Source organism: Coenobita brevimanus, chromosome 86 (genome assembly GCF_032717465.1).
Source record: "Coenobita brevimanus isolate Jiangsu-jjx chromosome 86, ASM3271746v2, whole genome shotgun sequence".
Taxonomy (NCBI): Eukaryota; Metazoa; Arthropoda; class Malacostraca; order Decapoda; family Coenobitidae; genus Coenobita; species Coenobita brevimanus.
Genome location: NC_137039.1, coordinates 31,084,937 through 31,107,391, shown reverse-complemented (window position 1 = coordinate 31,107,391; position 22,455 = coordinate 31,084,937).

The following is a 22,455-nucleotide window of genomic DNA, read 5'->3' as shown; positions in this document are numbered from 1 at the left end:
GATACTGGGCCATGCATTCAACTCACACACACACACACACACACACACACACACACACACACACACACACACACACACACACAGACAATTATAAAACATAAGTAGCGTTATGGGAAGCAGAAGATGGTTTAGGGTCAACATGGCAACACTGACTGTACGGTCCCCACAACACACAAGAATCTGCCACCCTGTATAGTGGTTTCTCAGCAACAACCTCTACTCAGGCAAACGTGGAAAAAAATTCTAGAGTGGAAAGAGTGAAGTTAAATTTCTTGAATGGAAAGAATGAATAAGCTAGGATGAAGAAGGCAGAACGAGTTGCTTTTCCTCGAGTGACAAGTAAACAAAAAACAAAAAAAAGGTATCAGGGTGGAGCCAAGAAAAACTACCCCAGTGAGAAGAAGGACAGGGTGAGAGAAAATGTAAACAGAGGGAGGCTCTAAGTGAACATGTCGGACACGTGCTTTTTGGTGAAATCAAAGCAGGTGGTGCAATCAAGCGCAAAAGTTCGCCTACTGTAGCACTGTGTCTCATTTAAGCTATGGTCATGTCCGTCAATTTCCTCTCTATCTAATAATATTCCCCGTAATGTTCCACTGTGGCTCCTTCAGTCTTAAGGCATGTGCGTCACTCTCCTGCAACCACGTCAATCTATGGGCAGAGAGGCATACCACGCCTCTCTCAGCTTAAGAATGTTGACCACCAGACGCAAGTGGAAAGCACAAAATGAGGAACTGTAGGCAAACTTTTGCTCTAAAATGTACCTATTTTCATATCAGTAATGGAATGCACAATACTACTTTGGCTGAAACAAAAAAAAAGAAAATGGGGGAGGGGCAAGGAAGGACTAAGAAAATAGATGCAAAGAAAAATGAATGATTATGTCTGAATGCGGGATGGTGTTACTATAATGGACTGGAACAGATTTTCTGATAAGACACGGCGGAAAATGTTGATTAATTTCCGAGGAACGATATGAACCAGACGAAAACGAGTATGAGGTGTGTGGAAAGAGGTGGAATATTTACAGGAAAGGCCACAATCATACATATCTCTCACTTAAAATCAGAAGCCGAAAAGAATATTATGACTTAGAAAAAAAAACGAAATTTGAGAAAAGGAAGAGGAAGATATTGCGAAGAGAAAACGAGTGAGTGTAGACGCAAAGAAAACAGATGGAGTGTTAAGATATCAAAACATTTCTTTCTCCCTCCCACTTCGACTGCTCTTGCACCTCCATAGATCTATAATTGCTACATTATTATTATTATTATTATACATATATATCTACATAAAAATGTGTGTTTTACCCTCGGCTACCTTTCATTTCCTTCGCTTGGCTGGAAAAAAGAAAAAAGAAAAAGAATAAACAGTAAGTTGTAATAATGATAATATAACCCCTTCAGCACGATGACGTATTTTCCACTCAATTCTTGTTATTGTACTCGGTTTTACGCAGTTCAGGGAAGATTTTTCGAAGTGCCAGGGTTAATCAATGCTATCCCTAACCCCTGCCTTCGAAAACTCTCCCATGCTGAGGAAAACCGTCTGATTTTAGCAAGAATCGAACGAAAACGACGTCCTCCGGATGAAGGGGTTGACTAACAATAGTGGTCGTAGTCTTAGCTTTCAAAAGATGTCCAAAGATTTCTGTTCAAGTACTATTTAAGTTACGTTCGTCTTGACTATCAAACCAAAAAAACACACAAGAATAAGCTCAAGGTTAGAAGGGCCACGAAAACCAGCCAATCACAACCCAGGTACCTCCAAAGATCTCGATTCTGATTGGCTGGAGAGTTTGTTTGCATCCAGACATGGGGAGTACAGGACTATACTCATTTTACCCTAACTTGGCCTAAAACTAATATCTCTACATCCTGAATGTCCAGTTGTAATAGCAGCTTAGCACTTCCGAAGAACTGCCATGAAGAAGGATGTACAGCCACAGTACCGTCTTGTTGCTCTGATTTAACTACGTGAAATAAGCTGCAAATGAACTAGAATCTGGGCCAAGATAGTATAAAAGGAGTATTGATTCTTTCCCCTTCGGTGGACCTGCTCATTTATCCCTTGACTCCGGGTGACGTATTTTTGGTGAATTTTTGTTTACCTCCAGACGATTTTACTCAACTTGGAGGTCTCTCGTACTGAAGGGTTTTAGTAAGGCTATATTTATCCCCTCCAGTTACAAAAGCCTCCCCTAAGCTGAACAAACCGTCTAAAGGTGGCCAGAATATACAACAACAAAAAATGTTACCGGGCTGAAAAAATTAAGTATATTATTCAAGCATTCGGTAGACGATTTTATTCATCTGAGGGGAGGTGTGGACTTCTAAGAAAAAAAAAATCCCTCAGCTGAATAAAACCATCTAGTTGAAGCTTAAATAATATACGGTATACATGCGCGTCCATGCAAGCTAAGAGTTAACAAAATCGCTTCCTCAATTTAAAAAAGACGAAAAAAAAAGAGACAGAGAAGACAAACCACTTGGACGGGTATTCTGGCTTGTGACTGGCTAAGCGGGCCCAGCATTGTAGACTAAGGCGTAGTAATTCCTTTTCTTACATAATATATATCAAACAATTACGTCAGGAATAACAGTAACCAGAGAGGATTACCGCTCTGAGCCAACTCCATTACTAAGCTGGATATTCTCTTTCTTTTCCCCTTTTATATTCTTTATTCCCTAATCATTTACCTGATTTAATTTCCCTAAAGCCATGAACTGAAAAGCACTAAAGGTAATCAATATAATTTATGCCGATTTTTTATTATGTACGTATGCCTCTTACTTCCTACAGAGAAAAAAGCATATTCCCGATTACATATCAAATGCAATCACACGTTGACAAGGCGACGAAGACCACCACCGCCACCACCACCAAAATCATCATTAAACCACCAAGACCATCAAAATCATCACCACCACCACCACATTCATCACAACCACCACCTCCACCTTCACCACCATCACAACCACTACCACCACCTTCATCACCATCACCGCCACCTTCATCACCACCTTCATCACTACTCCCACCCCACCTTCATCACCATCACCACTGCCACTCCACCTTCATCACCATCATACTCTTGCTCACTCCTGGCGATTACAGTAAGCATTGAGATTTCTCATTAATAGGTTAGGCAACACTATTTTTCCCCTTTAACTACACACGCGCACAGCAACAGAAGAAAATCATCTGGCAGTAACAAGAATAAAACGGAAACACAAGAAATACAGCAAAATTTATATAAAACAAAAATATATATATAACGGTACAAGAAAATGAGACAAAAAATTTATCAAAATATAAATAAAAAAATGAAATGAATGGCGAATAATGCGGCCACAAGAAATTATCATTTTTTTTTCAAAAATATAATGGAACAAAAAATAATCAAAATTTGTTTTAAAAATTGTACGAGAAATGAATTATAATCCCCAAGGCGAGTTCTTTTTTATCTATAGGTTAATGGTGCCAAAAGCTGTATATATTTGAAAAATGGTCGGCATTATTTTGGGTGAGAGAGAGAAAGAGAGACAGACAGGGAGGGGGGGGGGATAAAATGGCATGGGTGGGGGGGGATGCTATGAAATATTGCATCATAATTCACTTGGATTGCAGTGTTGCGTCATACAGAATCATTACCACCATCTTCCTTTCTCTCGCATGCAAAATTTTTTACTTTCCTTCCTTTCTTATTTTCCTTCTTCTCATACTATTATTGTCATTACATCTTTCCTTCACTTAATCATCATTATTACTATCCTTCTTTCCCGTGCTTAATTCATGTGTCTCTTTCCTTCCTTCCCTTTCCTTCCCTTCTTTTTTTTTCTCCTCAATATTATTTTCATTACACCTTTCCCTCATTTAATCATCATTATTACTATCCTTCCCTCTTATGCATAATTTATAACTATTTTCTTTCCTTCGTTTCCTTTTTTCCTTCCTTCCCTTTCCTTCCCTTCTTTTTTTTTCCTATTATTATTATTTTCATTACATCTTTCCCTCATTTAATCATCATTATTACTATCCTTCCCTCTTATGCATAATTTATAACTGTATTTTCTTTCCTTCCTTTCCTTTTTTCCTTCTTCTCATTCTGTTTTTGTCATTAGAACTCTCCTTCATTACGTTACCACACTCCTTCCCTCGTGTGCATATTTTGGTACCCAGACTCCTTCTATCTATTATTTCTTCTTTTTTCGAACATCATTATCATTACTACTTATCCCCTGCCCCTCCCTCCCTTTCTTTATTATCTTCCAGTTTTCTCCATTCCAGTCGTTCATTCTCTCTCTCTCTCTCTCTCTCTCTCTCTAAATCTAAATCTAAATCTACGTGTTTTTACTTCCTTATCTCTTCCACCTTCATCCATCACGAGAGAGAGAGAGAGAGAGAGAGAGAGTCAATCATTGAGAGCACTCGACTGGAGAATTATGGGAAAACCAGCTCTTACTCAATCTCACTCACCTTCGTCTCTCTCTCTCTCTCTCTCTTCCTCCTCCTCTTCACCTTTTTCCTGCATCCTTCAAGCTTTTCCCTCCATCCCTCCCCCTTGTCTCTCCACCCTCCACCTTTTGCCTCCATCCTTCCACTTTTTCCCTCCATCCCTCTACTACCGTCTTCCAATATTTCCGGTTCGATTGTGCGGTGGTAAAACTATCGAGAGAGAGAGAGAGAGAGAGAGAGAGAGAGAGGGGAGGGGGGTATCAAACGAGATTCACCGCCTTAACCAGACAACCCCCGTCAATAACAGATTGACATATGCAAAGCCAATGCCTCCTCATTTACCGCTAAGTTCACGGTCAATTTATGTGACTCCATTTAGATTAAGAGTTGGACAATGTATAGAGCTAACTTTTGAGCCTGAAATTTTACAAGTTAGCGTAAAATTTTGTCTATTTATACGCTAACTTTACAGAGCGGGAAAGTTTGTTACAGTCTGTGTTTGCGCCTACCAGAGTGACTAGATTTACGTCTCTCTCTCTCTCTCTCTCTCTCTCTCTCTCTTCATCACCACCACATCGACCATTACAACTGCCGTCACCACTACCATTAGTACCATCACCACAACTACCACAACCACCATCACCATTATTAATATCAACCACCATAACTACCAAAACCACCATACATCACCATTGCTAATATCAACCACCATAACTACCACAACCATCACCATTGCTAATATCAACCACCATAACTACCACAACCACCATCACCATTACTAATATCAACCACCATAACTACCACAACCACCATCACCATTACTAATATCAACCACCATAACTACCACAACCACCATCACCATTACTAATATCAACCACCATAACTACCACTACCACCATCACCATTACTAATATCAACCACCATAACCACCACTACCACCATCACCATTATTAATATCAACCACCATAACTACCACAACCACCATCACCATTACTAATATCAACCACCACTACCACCATCACCATTACTAATATCAACCACCATAACTACCACTACCACCATCACAATTACTAATATCAACCACCACTACCACCATCACCATTACTAATATCAACCACCATAACCACCACTACCACCATCACCATTATTAATATCAACCACCATAACCACCACAACCACCATCACCATTTCTAATATCAACCACCATAACCACCACAACCACCATCACCATTACTAATATCAACCACCATAACCACCACAACCACCATCACCATTACTAGTACCAACCACCATAACCACCACAACCACCATCACCATTACTAGTACCAACCACCATAACCACCACAACCACCATCACCATTACTAGTACCAACCACCATAACCACCACAACCACCATCACCATTACTAGTACCAACCACCATAACCACCATTACCACCATCACCATTACTAGTACCAACCACCATAACCACCACAACCACCATCACCATTACTAGTACCAACCACCATAACCACCACAACCACCATCACCATTACTAATATCAACCACCATCACCACCACTACCACCATCACCATTACTAGTACCAACCACCACTACCACTATCACAATTCCTAATACCAACCCCCATTCTCATTCAACAAGGCGTCAGTTGCTTCCTTTTACATCATTCCAAAATCAACTCATAAAAAAAAAAGGAAAAAAAGTCTTTGAGAAATTATAATACCCGGTGCTAAGAGTAAGAGGCATTGATACGCAGTGTAATATTTGAGAATAACACAAATAAAATCAACTACGGTAAGAAGTAATAATTGAGTACTCGTATACTCAGAGTTAAATTTACCATTATTATTATTATTATTATTATTATTATTATTATTATTACTGAAATCATTTACTGGTTGAAACTATTATTACCAGTGACATTACATTTATTTCTATTTTTTCGGAGTGGCTCTAAATCACGGAGGTTAGTTAGCATTAAGCGAATCTACTAGAGCTTAGGGACAGTAGTACGCTATCTTAGCAACTTGTAAACACAGATGACACATATATTATTAACTCTATGACCCACGTATAACAAGAGGGACAAAAACACTGGTATTTATTGTAAGGTCAGCTGATCAAACGCTAAAAATAAAAACGCGAAGAATTTTAAGTACACGCGGATGTAAGCTGATATAACCCCTTCAGTACGATGACACAGCTGGGACGGGACTGGAATAACGGAACGAAATTCATCGGACCTTGCCTAACGCACCGGAACCGGACGGGGAGTATAGTTCTCTCTCTCTCTCTCTCTCTCTCTCTCTCTCTCTCTCTCGTTTTAACTACCGGAGCATGACAATACCTCACCAGAATTAACCTACTGTATCAGATCACGAGAGCATATTTTACCGGAATTAGCTTACATAAAAAAACGAAGCCGGACGAACTGGATTCCGGGAAAAAAAAAAAAGAAATGGAACCGGATTTTTATTACCAGCTCTACCCCGGATTGATTTTAGTTTTTTTATTTATTTTTTTTATTCTTGCTATTGCGTGACGATTTCTGCCATGCTGTGAGGTGACTTTCATGGTACAGGAATTTAACGGTGATTGTGACTGGATAACTCCCTTCAAAGCGAGAGATTTCCACAAAATTTATATAAAACCGTTTGCAGGTAGCAAACGCCGTCATCGTAGTGAAGGGGTAACCATTTTCCTTGTATCACTTTAGTTAAGGGCTCCTAAGGTGATTTTTTTTTTTTTTTTTTTTTTTTTGACTATCATAACAGGCAGCTATAAATTATCATGAATTTTTCCCTACAATTGAGGACAATGTTTATAAAAAGCGAGTTTGATCAGCTGACATTTCGAAATTCAGAGCTGCCAAAGTCAGCCATGTTGGATTTGTCTGCTCTCGCCGTCTGCTGTAAATATTGAGGCTGAAGAGAGCATAGCCTGGCATATCAAGCTTAACACTTCCAGTACGGTGATTCTTTTTTTAGTCATACTAACACCAGACGTTTTTATATGACTCATTAGTCCTAATATGAAAAGACCTGTTTACATATTATATATATATATATATATATATATACTGGTATATAAAATCAAGATGAATAAAATCGCCTGGAGATAGTAAGATAGAATAAAAGGATAACCATACTGAAAGGGTAAAGGCAGAAATGAACACACACATATATAATATACATATATTTTTGGGCCATATCAGCCTAGTGCATTAATCAAAAACAATATAAGAGTCTGATCTTATATCAACGAGATCGAAGTTGCGACGATGCCTGGGGTAAGCAAATAAAAAGGAAACACACTCATCAATAAAACAATACGCCAAAATATATATATGCCACCTAACCACTGACGGATCCATATAGGTTTTACTAATTCTAAACGCTTCAATAATCAAGAATCGATTTTTTGAGAATTTTGATATTTTTCACCTAATATTTACCCTTAAATCGTCAAAGCTTCTCTCCTCTGAAATATCATAAACCTTATCTTTAAAAAACACCAAAAAATATATGAATGTAAAAAAATATATAAAAATAAACTGTAACCATGATACTAACAAATCAAAAAATCCAAAAAAAAAAAAAAATCTTATTTTCATGATCCCAATCCGTAACCTCTTCAGTCCAATGATCTATTTTGTTGGGTTATTTTTACTATTTCCAGTCGGTTTTATTGAGCTTAGGAAAGACCTCTAGCAAAGAAGGGCTTAATGAAGGGTGTATCTAACCCCTCTAGTTAGATATAAAGCCTATCCTAAGTTGAATAAAATCGGCTAGCAAGAGTGAAAAACAGATCAGGTCTTTGGTCTGAAAGGTTAAATCCAATTTTGGTGTTTAAATAAGTGTTTTTTGCCCCCCCTGTGTGTATCTCTTATAAAAAATATATATTCACTCTAATCCGTATAAAGAAGGTTTTAATTACCTATGCCATTTTTCATAAGACTTAACAGATCGAAAATAATAAAAAACAAAAATGTGACGAGTTTTTTGGCTTATGTGTCCTTTGCCTTTTCTCTTAAAGCCTGTTTGTGTGTTTGTCTGTCCTAGAAGAATTATCTCTAACATTCTATTATTTTATTAACCGTCCCATCCATCTAACTTTTTATCTATTCTTACCTCCGTCCATCTATTTATCTTTCTATCTAACCTAACCTCAGTCCATCTATTTATCTTTCTATCTACCCTTACCTCAGTCCATCTATTTATCTTCCTATCTAACCTAACCTCAGTCCATCTATTTATCTTTCTACCTAACCTAACCTCAGTCCATCTATTTATCTTTCTATCTACCCTTACCTCAGTCCATCTATTTAGCTTTCTAACTGTACTTCCGTCCATATATTTAGCTTTCTATCTATCCTTAACTCAGTCCATCTATTTACCTTTCTATCTGTCTTTACCTCAGTCATCTATCCAACTTTCCTTCTATCCTTACCTACGTCCATCCATTTAAATTTCTAGCTATCCTTTCCATTTAAATTTCTAGCTATCCTTACCATTCTATTTCCACATGTTCGTCCCCTGTCCGCCTTTTCATATCGGTTGGGCTGTGTGTCTCTTTAACCTGATGTGTGCGTCAACCTAAAGCTACATCACGTGTTTGTACAGACTCCCTTCGTCATAAATGCTTCTCTCTTACAAACACAACCAATGCAACACATCGGCTCGTATTCTCGGCGGTTATGGAAGCTCCCTAACACCTCTTCCTTATCGATTTATTTTTGGATACGGCTGGATGAGATCGTTTTGGACGTTACTTATGCACAATCAGGCGATACTGGAAGGATTTTTGTAACAGAAATGGAAAGCAAGGTGTCTATCTGGCTATATACCAAGGCTGTATAGTGAACAGTACAGTAAGGTGTAATAAACAAAATAAATAGCGTAGGAAAAGGTGTTAGGGAGTTTCCTTAACCGACAAGAATATGGGTACTTTTCCCAATCATTCTCAACCTACACTTACACAACCTTCCACACACACACACACACACACACACACACACACACACACACACACACACACACACACACACACAGACTACTTGCTCTTCAGGACACGTCAAACATGGTCTTAACAAAATACTGTACAGCAGAGAGGCTCACACGTGTCAGGCATTTGCAAACCGGCTACTAACGTACAAACCATATCTTCTAGGCTACAATACTATCAGGTCTCTCTCTCTCTCTCTCTCTCTCTCTCTCTCTCTCTCTCACACACACACACACACACTGTATACCCTGCCTATCTGTCGCATATCATCTGTGTGAATTCTTCTATCCATCGATCTCTTTCTTCTGATAACGCAATATTTTCTCTCTTCCTGTTCATTATCCCTATTGCCCATCTCTTACTCTTCCTATCTGTCTCTGTCCCCCTTAGTTTCCTTCTCCCGTCTTCTTAACTTGCCAACAAGTCAACTAAGTATCTGCCTACTTCCCACTCTTCCTGTCTTTCTCTCACCCTTCTTGACAGCTCATCCTGCCCTACCTTTATTTTTTTCCCTAGCTGTCTATAACTAACCTTTCCAATCAGATGACGCTTTTTTCATCTTGTTCTTCCTGCTACCAGACCATTTTATTCAGTTAAGGAGGGCATCCTAGCACTAAAGGGGTTGGATATACGAGTATCTAACCCCTCCTGTTAGAAACGGTTCTCCTCAGATGAATAAAATCGCCTGGAGATAGGAAGAGTATCTCAAAAAAAAAAATAAAAATGAAAAAAAAAAATCATACGTCATTTGGATTGACAGAGTTAATCATTTGCTACCGTAATGCCATCCTCCTTTTTACTAATTATCTATCAAGCTGCCTAACCATCTAAGTATCTGTCTGTTTATCTATCAGTATCTACCTATCTATCTATCTACCCTTCCTGTTGAGTGTATGAGTACCCATTCTCTTTACTAGCTCTCTAGCTTCTTAACCATCTACATAAGCATCTATCTATCTATCTATCTGTCCCTCTCTTCTTGCCTGTCTGTCTGTCTGTGTGATTGCCCAATAGGTGACCAATTATGGCTGACATTAACATCCGATTTTTTACAATTTTTGAAGAAGAAAAATTTTTTGGACTATAATTAAAAAAAAAAAACAATGTGAGAGAACGATGATAACCAAACACAAGCTGCTGGTAATATCAACATTTTTGGTTCTAACAATATCTAAAAAAAAAAAAAAATGGTTCAAAAAAGTTCAAAAAGACTAAAAACTTAAAAAAAGATGATATAAAAACAATAAAAAATAAAAGATACATGTCTACTCACAATATGGTATTGTTTCTTAGGGTATGTTTCTTTAACAAAACCCCTTTAGCCCAAGGACGTCATTTTTCCTTTTTATTTTATTAACACACGCGATTTCCTTCAGTTTAGGAGAGATTTTTTCAAAACAGAGGGGTGAGACAGCATCAGTTAGCCCCTTTAATACGAAAGATCTTTCCCAAGCAAAGGGAAATCGCCTGAAGGCCGCAAGAATAACGTAAGATAAAAGCAGACGATTTTTTTAGCTTAAGATTTTTCAAACCGTAGAGGTTATATAACAGCCCGTATTCTCGTCGGTTAAGGAACCTCCCTAACCCCTCTTCCTTACCGATTTATTTCCGGATATGGCTGGTTAATATCCTTTTGTACGTTATTTATGGAGTATGACGACATTAGAATGACAAAGTAATAATGAGACTGACAAGGTGAAATAAGATAATAAATCGCCGAGGAAAACGTGATAGGGAGTTTCCTCAACCCACGAGAATGAGGACCCTTGCCTCCATTAACCCCCTGAACACTACATATAATTCCAAAGTTTAAGAAAATCGTCTGAAAGTTGTAAAAATAAACAACTAGCCCCTTGAATGCGACACACCCTTCCAAAGTTGAATAAAATCGTCTGAAGTAGCAAGAATGGCCTAAACTAAGACGTCCTCGCACTGAAGGGGTTGAAACACATAACAGGAGCTAACCAATCAGGGAACAGAACGGCTGGACACGCCCACCAATCACAGGGCAGAAGGCACCGACACACCCACCGACGTAACCAATCAGGGAGGACTTCGGTAATGGACAGGACGAAAACAAATGGACGACTATTCAACATGCCTCTCTCTCTCTCTCGATCCTTCATCAACACAGCTTCAAGTGGGATTTAAATCAAGATGATGATTGTGATGATGAACAACTATCCTACCCTCCATACTGTACATAATATCTTTACTAACTCGCTACTACAGTACCATTCTCAATTCATTCTTCATTCACGCTTCTCACACTCAACGCAGTTACACATGACGGCCTATAAGTACTTGGCTCTGGGCAGGTTATTTTTTTTTTTTAAACTAGGAGAAAAAAATCTTGCGGGCCTTCTAGTGTTTGGTTCCTTCTTCCTTGTATAAAAAATAAACAAATAAGTAAGACAGGAGACAATCTGATAATTATATATGTGGTTCAGATCAAGGAAATGTTGGGTGGGAGAGAGACACAGGTCAGGGGTTGAATTCTTTATTTCCCCTAACGTTTACACAGACCCCATCTTCAGACCCTCTTGAAGACGGGTTCTGTGTAGCCCGAGACATAAAGGAAAAAAAAAAAAACTCTAACCTCTCTTTCTCCCACCCAACACTTCCACTTGCAATGGATCATCTACGTACTGTACAGGTTCAGACTGTAAATAAACACACACACACACACACACACACACACACACACACACACACACACACACAGAAAGAGAGAGAGGGGGGGACTCTTCTGGACACGAACTCAACCTTCCACCCTTTTACATTTTTCCCTCCTCTGGGGACGGCTCATCTAAATCACTCTAGTTAACGCCAGACAATTTTATTCGCCAGTGGGACACCTGAGATCTGGGGCCCGTATTCTCGTTGGTTGAGGAAGCTCCCTAACACCTTTTCCTACACGATCTATTTTGTTACAACTTACTGTCTTCGTCTGCCTTATATAAATTCTGCAAGTATCACTCCCTAACCATTTTTCCTAAGCGATATTTTGTTTATTACACCTTACTGTCCTTTTCTGTTACATAAATCCTTCCAATATCGCCATACTCTGCATAACAACGTACAAAATTATATCAACCAGCCATATCCAAAAATAACTCGCTAAGGAAGAAGTCCTACGGCGCTTTTAAAACCGAAGGGAATACAGTACTTTGCCTCTCACACCGTCGCCCATAGCCTACTGTATATACTGTACTGTATTAAATTCCTTCCAAGTCGCCCCCTATTCTAAATCGTTACGTCTCTCATTACTATCTTCTTCGCCTCTGCCCTTACCAATTCAATCCCATGGTGTGTTTTACATTTTATTTATTATTTATCTATCGGTAAATGTACGCTTTACCTGACGCAGCACAAAGATCTCACCTAATTCATATTCCTCAAGTTTTTCTGCATTCTTCTATTTTCAGGGTGGTAAATCACCTTTCCCCTGCCAAAAAATTCCCCCCCCTTGTTATTATCAAGTTCCTTAAGCCATACCTACGACTGTTAGTTTCCGGTGTAATGGAAGAAAGTCACTCAACGTACTCAAAAGTGGATTTCGTTTCTCCACTTCCCAAACAGGGCTTCGGTTAGGTTACCGTAGGTTGGGCTTGGTTAGTTTACATCATTAGGTACAGTTAAGTTGTGTTAGGTTAAGTTTAGTGAAACACTTAACTCAGTTTTTTTTTTTTTAGCCAGGCGAAGATGCACTTGACAGACTGGTGATTATTGGCTGAACGCAACATTACTTCATAATCTAGCATTATTAACTGACAACAAATATCTGAGGGGGAAATATGGGTTAGTAAATATTTTTTGGACATGTTGCATTCAGCCAATCATCATCAACCTGTCAAGTGAATCTTCGCCTCAATATATATAAAAAAAAAAAAAACAGTATAGGTCAGGCCAGTCTCTTTCGCCATTACGCTGACGAATCAAACAAGCGTTGTCACAGAGGAACAGATAAAAACTGGGAAACAGATTCAACAAGAAACGTTTATTTACCACCCCAGAAATAATCAGAAAAATATAACAGACTATCAGGAAGAAAAAATATTTGGTGCAGTGCTTCTACTGCTAAAAGTAAAGCGTATGTTTACCATTTTATTTATTATTCATTTATCCAAGTAATGTGTACAGTGGGGTAAATGAGACCACTGGACCAGCTGGAAATTTTAAATACCGTATAGGCCTATAAAAATATTAAATTAAAAACGTAAAAATATAAGAATGAAGATTACATTTTTTTTTTTTTTTTTTCAAACTGGTCTGAGTTGTCCCAAACGGTCTGATTTAACCGCTTCTACGGTATTTAATTTAGGATTTTTTATGAGAAGTTAGATTGAGCTTTCAGTAACAGAGGCCTCTCCAAGTTAAATTAGTCTGGTGGTAACTGAAATGAAATCCAGAATACGTCACTGAATCGGCAGTAGTAGTAGTTGGCCCAGGTTCATCTTAACGTGAACCCAGTAAACTGCAGGCTGAGGCTGCCCTCCTCCGACAGTCCACCATCATCCTTTCGGCGGATAGGGACGTAGCTGAGGGACGTCTGCATAACCAGGTAATGGATCTGACTGGTTACACCGGTGTCACCACGTGAAGGCGTCCCTCACCAGCACCACGGCATTGATTCGAAGGAAGTATACACACTCCCAGGCAACTCTTCTTTGTGCACCACCAAATCCAATCATAATAACCGATAATCCGTTACAAGAGTTCACATTTATCAGCTTTCATATTAATCTTTCCATCTGTCACTTATTCCCCCTCTCTCTCTCTCTCTCTCTCAATATAAGGGAAATTACAGAGCCAGCCATTTCTCTCCATCTGCCTCTTAATCTATATACCTGTATCTATTAATTTACCACATCTATCTATAAATATACTTCCACCTATCCATCCATCTATCCATCTATCCACTCCCCACCAACACACCACCACCATAAAAACTCCCTCTGGCTATGCACGAAACCCGAAATAAAGTAAACAGCATAAAACAAATTAGAATTACAACTCCCAGCCCGACCTGCGAGGAAAACCCAGAAAACATTTTGACTTCCACTGAAAAAAATAGTGGAAAAAGGGGGCCTTATGGACGAGGTGCGTAAGGCTTGAATTTCTTTTTCCACAGTTTGTGACAAAAAGAGACAAAGGGAAATGGTTCTTGTGGCCTCGCTCCTTAAGGCATATTTTTGCTTGAGAACGTATGAAGTAACCACAGCAGAGAGTTATGGGCAATGAATGATAACCCCTTCAGTACGGTGACGTCTTGGTTTATTCTTGCTACCTCCAGACGATTTTATTCAGCTCAGGATGGACTTTTTGGCTGGAGGGGTTAGGTACAGGGCGGTATTCTCGTGTGGTTTGGAAGCTTACTAACACCTCTTTCTTACCGGTTTATTTCTGATTCTGCACCCTTACTCTGTTCTAGTGTGTTCATGGAATCTATGTCGATACGTAAGATATATATGAAACAAAAAAGAAGGATACCAATGGGTAATTTGGAAAATAAATCGTTAAAGGATGAGGTGTTAGGGAGGTTCCTTATCCGACGAGAATACGGGCCATCGCCATCATAAATACCCTCCTGCGGACTGCTCTCCCAAATCGTCTGGCAGCAGCAACAATGCATAAAAGATATCCTTGAGCTGAACAGGCCAATCGCTTAATCCCTTTCACTACGATGTCACATTCTTGCTGCTTCCAGACGATTTTATAAAGGTTATGAAGGACCTCTCGAACTGATGAGATTAATAAAGACTAAATCCCACGAGTTCGATAAGAACAAGCAAAGTAAAATCGTCTGCAGATAGTAAGAATTAGACGACACATAATCACAATCCCAGGTTAAAGGAATTAAGATCCAAATTTCATCGAAGCACCTCGTGGCGAAAATATAAAGGAAATATAAGTCTAACAATGGCGAAAATATAAAGGGAAAACAAGTCTTCCAGACGGGTATCAGAAAGCACAAACTGACTTGAAAACAACTGAACAAAATAAACAAAAACAGACCTTATATACTAGTTCCTTGGGCCCCAAATTCCCATAAATTTACTTCAGTTTAAATTCTAGTGGAAAATATACCTTACGAGAAGGTATCTCAAAGCATATATTTGCCCGAAAACACATCCACCAATCAATGCAAGGAAAAACAGATCCTGCATATCAATTCCTTACTGTCCAAATTCCTAACACGCTACTTCAGACTGTATAATGAGAAACGAAACAGCTCTACGTACGGATATCCTAAAGGCCACATTAGCCTGAGGACACATCCACCAACCAATGCAAGGAAAACTAGGTCTTAAGTACCAGTTCTTTAAGGTCGAAATTTCCGCTTGGTTAATACTTACATGTGATGCTGTTAAGATAAGCATATTCATTAGCACTAAGTGGGTTAATTAAGGGGCCAAAGCTCTTTATACCTCCTTTGATAACTCTCAAGAAGGACGAGAAAAATAAAGTCCTTGAAAATAAATACCGAAATATGCAAATACCCACACCAAAATCATTAAGTCGAGATTTGCAGCCGGGAAGATAGGAAACCCGACCTTATCACCTGAAGCCGCAAGGGGCGAATGGCAACTCCACGCACGAAGTTGCCGAGACGTAAATATTGGGCAGATTAAGCCTCTCGGAAGGGAGAAAATTGCGAATAAAACCAGGAATGAGTCGACCAAACACACCAATCTGATACGGGATATTCAGGTCAGGTGTATCTATTAATAGTTTTTTTTTTTTCTAGCTAGAGCCCCCTCTGGCCCCTCTCTGGGAACGAAATGAAGGACTTCCCGCTAAAAATAAAAAATAAAAAGTGATATCTGGCATTTAAGTAACCGAGTCAAATCCACATAATTTTGCAATAATTCTGATACATTCATATACAGTATATAAGATTCACTGATACACAGTAATACAGCCTTTAATAAAATTATAAAACAAGATAAATGTTCTACTTCACAGTGTGTGTGTGTGTGTGTGTGTGTGTGTGTGTGTGTGTGTGTGTGTGTGTGTGTGTGTGTGTGTGTGTGTGTGAAATAATACTTTTCCAACTTACCGGTACCCCAGCATCCTGTTTACTTCCGTGCGACTCTGGAAAAGAGAAATTATTATTATTATTATTATGATTATTATTATTATATTATTATTTTACCCCCCCTCATAAGCCTACCTATAGAATGGGAGAGGAACCATTATTATTATTATTATTATTATTATTATTATCCCCTCTCGTAAGCCCACCTATAGACTGGGAGAGGTACCAATATTATTATTATTATTATTATTATTACACTGATAAGAGGTAAGTTATAAGCCTGAGTGAATGTGTGCAAAGGGTAAGTGGAAGGTTCACGTGGGACAGGATGAACGCCAGCTATGTGATGTGTGTGACGGTTTGTATGTGAGGTTATCAAGAACACAACCATCACTACCAAAACAACATAAACAACAACAAATACTACTACTACCACCACCACCACCACCACATTTACCACTACTACCATAATCACAATCACCACCAGCTGTACAACAACAACCACAACTACAATTACTAGCTATTACCATTATCACAGCTAACACCACGACAACCACTACCCAGCGCCTTAACCACTGCTACCACTATGGCACCACTACTACTACAATCACCACAAATGCCACCACTGCCACTATAATCACCACATCTGCCACCACTACCACTATACCACCACCACTACTACTACTATCACAACTGCCACCACTACCGCTATACTAACACTACTACTACAATCACCACAAATGCCACCAATACCACTACTACCACAATCACCACAACTGCCACCACTATACTACCACTAATACTACAATCACAACAACTGCCATCAATACCATTACTACTACTAATCACAACTGCCACCACTACCACTACAGTCACCACAACTGCCACAACTACCACTATAATACCACCACTACTCCAATCACCACAACTGCCACCACTACCACTATAATACCACCACTACTACTACAGTCACCACAACTGCCACCACTACCACTACAATACCACCACTACTCCAATCACCACAACTGCCACCACTACCACTACAATACCACCACTACTCCAATCACCACAACTGCCACCACTACCACTAACACCGGCCTCTCCAGCGGTCAGTACAAACAAAGTTTCCTTTAAAAGCGTAATATAAATTCACCTTGACAAATATTTTCTCTCACCATACTGCCACCTCCACCACCGACTCCCTCCCCCTCCTTCGCACCATCTACTTCCACCTCCTCTGTCTTCCTTTCCATTACCTCCACCCCTTCCTCCCTCACACCACTACCACCACCCTCTTCCTCCACCTCTACCTCCCTCTCCACTGTCTCCACCATCATCACCCACTCCCTCCATCACCCGCTTTCTCCACCTCCATCTTCACCGACACCACCTTCAACTCCACCATCACCAACTGTCTCCCTCCTTCACACCCCCTTTCACGTTCTCTCCTTACTCCTCTTTCCCTTTTCCCCCCTTTTCATTTTTACTTCTTATCTTGCTGTCTCAAAAATAGGACTAGAGTCAATGTAAGCTACGCCTTATATCTCCATCCCGGAAACCCTCTTCTCAGTTTAATTTTTGAAAAAAGTCTGAATATAGCATGAAAAACAAGACGAGTACTAAGAGTAAAAAAATTAAATTATTCATTCAAAAGCTTCACTCAACTCGCAGAAAAATGACTCACCAACCTTTTTCCCAGCAATGAAAAGAATTAAGTCAACCCAGCGGTGACTCTAGTTCTTGCTGTGTTACGACGCTTTCTAACAAGTTGGACTATTCCTTCGCGATTTATATTCCCTGAATGCAGGTTAATAATACTCTGTATGCTATTCCTCAAGGCTAACACACACACACACACATACACACACACACACACTCACACACACACACTAACGGCAGGAGATGTGTGGTCGTAAAGCAATACGATATCACGTCCTCATCCAGAATCCTAATGCGCAGTACACTGAAACCTACACCACTAACCTCTCTCTCTCTCTCTCTCTCTCTCTCTCTCTCTCTCTCTCAGGTATTTCATTCCCATCTTTCCATTTTCCATTGTTACGGAGGGAAGAAGGGGCATTATACATTCCTTCACTAACAGTTTTTTTATTCATTAATATTGCATGCATAAAAATATTTTGACTCTGTTGCTCCTGCTGCCAGAAAAAAATTCGGATATATTTACTGCATTAAATGAGAGTAATAAATTACCCACAAGGAAAAATATTTAGTTTTTGCGACAAATAATGAAGGATATTTTAATTTTCATGGGACATTCTCTCCCTCTTTCTCTAATATATACGGTATATATATATATATATATATATATATATATATATATATATATATATATATATATATATATATATAATCTGTCAAGCTATATTTCATACCAGCAGCTGTTGGACGACATTTGTATAATGAGTTTAGGAAAGACTCAAGTAAATGAGAAGTTAACGAAGGCCGTGTCCCATACTCTCACTGATTAAGGAAGCTCCCTAACACCTTTTCCTAAGCGACTTATTTTGCTTATTACACCAAACTGTCCTCCGTGTTACATATTCTAATATCGCCATACTCTGCATTGGTAATGAACAAAAGGATATTAACCAGCCATATCCCTAAATAAATCGCCAAGGAAGAGGTGCTAAGGAGCCTCCATAACTGACGAGAATGTGGACCTGCATCTAACCTCTTTAGTTCGAAGTCAAAACACACACACACACACACACACACACACACAGTAAGATGACGTCCCTATACAGAGTCAGAAGGGATGAATAAGAGCGAGACAGAGTCGGCTTAGCGCACTCAGAATATGAGAAGATGAAGTCTACCTTTTACCCACTAGGAATGTGAGAACCTGGTTATCGGATGATGTTGATGATGATAAAAATAACGATAACAATGATGATGATGATGATGATGATGATTATAAAAATAATGATAACAATGATGATGATGATGAAACATGCTATATATATTTTCCAAAAACGATATACGAAATAATAAATGAAAATAAATCAATAACAAGGCTGACAACGATGAAATGAAGCTCAGGTAAGTCATTAATCATGGTTGTGCAGCGTCTGGATGTCAACGGAGAGAGAGAGAGAGAGAGAGAGAGAGAGAGAGAGAGAAAAACTAACTCCATACACAATGACGTATTTTCTATCTATTCTCGCTACAAGACGATTTATCCCTCTTCAGAAACCCTCCCCCTGGATGTGAAGGGGTTAAACTAAGGCCACATCTAAACCCTCCAGTCTGAAAAGTCTCCGCTGAACTGAATAAAACCGTCTGGCAACAGGGAAACTATATAACAAACGTCCTCGACCTGAATGGGTTAATGAAGGCTGCATCTAACCCATCTAGTATACTCTCAAGCTGAATAAAACCGCCCAGTAAAAGCATGAAAAAATATAACATGAATACAAGAGCCAGATGCATAAAATCGTCTGTTCGTAGCTGAAAAAAATACCCGGCAAGAATAACCCCCTTTTAGTCTGGAGTAGGAACAAAATATACATAACCTGACAAAGCAAAATGAATGAAATCGTCTGTAGCAGCAACAAAATAATCATAACTAAACACTTAAGAACAAAATCGTCTGTTAGGCCTACTTGCAAAATAAAAAATCTACCTGTATATATAATTCTATATGACGTTAACATACGAGAATATGCCCACGAGCTAAATAAAATCGTCTGGAAGCGCAAGAGGTACAGGACCCGAACACTATACAAGCTGAGTAAAATCTTCTGGTCGGAGAAAGAATACAATACAGGTGAATCTCTGACGGTGGGACAATCTGGTTCGGTCCCAGTTGTCCCTCAGATAACATGGTCAGGGAGAGAGAGAGAGAGAGAGAGAGAATCACCGTGACGCTGAAGGACACTAGCTATATATCATTAAACATAGCCTAATCAAGAAACCTATTCATTACCCTCTCTATCCTGTATCAAGAAACCTATTCGTAACCCTCTCTACCTTATAACTTACGGTACGGTACCTGATAGTTTTTTTTTTTTTTCCAATGCACGCTAACCTCTCAAAACTGTTTCCCCCTTAAGGAAGTTTACAAATTTGATAGACTGCAGCTGTGTTGGGTGTGTGAGCAATATGTGTATCTACGTTAAATTTCTTTCTTCATGTACTTAAGTACGGCACCATATATTAGTACCGTAGTATGTACAGTATGTCAGTATGTGAATGAATCAATGTCTATGTATGTATGTACGAGTATGTATGTAAGGTACGGTATGTATGTATCTACGAAGAAATGTATGTATGAACATATGAATCAATGAACTATGTATGTATGAATCAATGATTATATATATATATATATATATATATATATATATATATATATATATGTGTGTGTGTGTGTGTGTGTGTGTGTGTGTGTGTGTGTGAAGGAAAGTATGTATGTATGTATCAACAGTATGTGCGTATGTATGTATGTTCCAATCTGTGTTTCCCTTATCACAGGCTTTTGAAAACAGAGAACGCGTATAATGAAAGTTGAAAATAAAGCCTGAACATTGGAGCAAACACCAAGCTATAAATAGAGAAGAAGAAATGGCTCGCTTTTTTTCTTTTTACCTTTCACCAGCTCGCAATTCCCCCCCCCCCTCCTTCTCTCTCTCTCTCTCTCTCTCTCTCTCTCACCTGGTCTCGCTTTAATAAACTTTTGGGTCATTCAGCCGAGAATTGAAAGGAAGGTGCGGAGAGGAAGAAGTTGAGAAAAGCCTGTAGCGGGTTGATGATGATGATGACGCTGATGATGATGATGATGATGACGCTGATGATGATAATAATGACTATGATGATTTTTTTTTTTTTTTTAATAAAGAAGCGGAAGGAAAAACAATTCAAATTTTTAAAAATCCACTGATCAGAATTATGGACGATGATGATGATGATGATGATGATAGAGGTAATATACAGCCCCTGCAGAATGAAATGTCTTCCAATCTGAACACAATAGCCTGGGAAAAAAATAAATTAATTAATTAAAAAAAAATAAAAAAAAAAGCGTCACCGGGCTTCAAGCAGCTATAACACCTTTGGCTTCCCAATTAACCTTTCTCCTAATTAACTACGTCAACTATCTTATTTATTTCATTATCTTCTAGTATTATTGTTATTACCATTAGTAGTAGCAGCGGTAGTAGTAGTACTTATTATTATTATTATTATTATTATTATTACTATTATTATTATTATTATCATTATTATTATTATTATTATTATTATTATTATTATTATCTTACCTCACAAACTAGCTAAGATTTGGACCTTTCACTGGTTGATTATTAACATATTTTTTGCCCATCTCGAATACATCACATCTGAATAAGGCAAGCTCAGAAATATAAAGCAATGGAAAAGATTTTGTGGAAGAAGAAAACATAGATGCCGTAATCTCTCTCTCTCTCTCTCTCTCTCTCTCTCTCTCTCTCTCTCTCTCTCCCAACCTACCTACCTAGCCATCTATCACACACACACACACACACACACACACACACACACACACACACACACACACACGAAGTAGTAATACAGCTGTTTTGTTCTTTCCTAAGGTACCATAAATAAACTCTCCTGGAAATGGCATGAATATAACGAAAACGGGTATTATCGAAGTCAATAAATCAACGAAGAAAAAACAAAGATGTATTATAACGAAAGAAAAAACACGGGTGTATTAATAACGAAGAAAAAACATAAGTATATTATAAAAAAGGAAAAAACATAGTGTATTACAACGAAGGAAAAAGCAGGTGTACTGTGACGAAGGAAAAACAGGTATATTATAAGAATGGGTAAATACATATGCATTGTATATAACGAAGGAAAAACACACGTGTATTGTAACGAAGGAAAAACATAGTGTATTAAACCAGTTATCCCCCCCCTCTCTCTCTCTCGCATTAGCCCTCCC